Raw genomic sequence first — 579 nt, 5'->3', positions numbered from 1 at the left:
TCCCGTGTTGCCCCTGCCCGGTTCATGGGTAGCTGTTACCCCTTTGTCACAGTGTTGTCGCTGCCCGTGGAGCAGTGGTTAACGTGCATAGTTACGAATCCAACTGCCCGGGTTCGAATCCCGGCTTGGGTTGTCGGCGTGCAGTACTCCCAGATGTTTAAACTTTATCTCGGGCTGGTTAATAAATGGGTACATTGAGAAACTCTGGGAAGGTAAACTGTGGTAACCCGGATGGCACACTGGTCCTGTGTCAGGTTAATGTTATTTTCCCACCACAGGCTCAAAGGGACAACGTGACGGAAATGAGTACCGCCACCCAGGGTAAAATAAAGCATACAGGGTATTCTTACCAGAAACGAAAACGAGTGAAATTGGCGCACCCCACAAAGTGACGTCACGCATATATAAGGGTACAGTGTCTCATTTGGCGACAGTTGACTCGAGACCGCGAGTGCGGTTGGTACCCGGTGGTCAGCGCAATGGTGCAAACGTGTGCAGTACGCGGCTGCAAATCAAATGCTTCAAATGGGAAAGAAAATAGAGTGCATTTTCACTCATTCCCTAATACTGATGAAGCCA

Source organism: Eriocheir sinensis, chromosome 24 (genome assembly GCF_024679095.1).
Source record: "Eriocheir sinensis breed Jianghai 21 chromosome 24, ASM2467909v1, whole genome shotgun sequence".
In the NCBI taxonomy this organism is placed as follows: Eukaryota; Metazoa; Arthropoda; class Malacostraca; order Decapoda; family Varunidae; genus Eriocheir; species Eriocheir sinensis.
The sequence above is the reverse complement of the archived record's forward strand: the minus strand, read 5'-3'. Positions refer to the sequence as shown.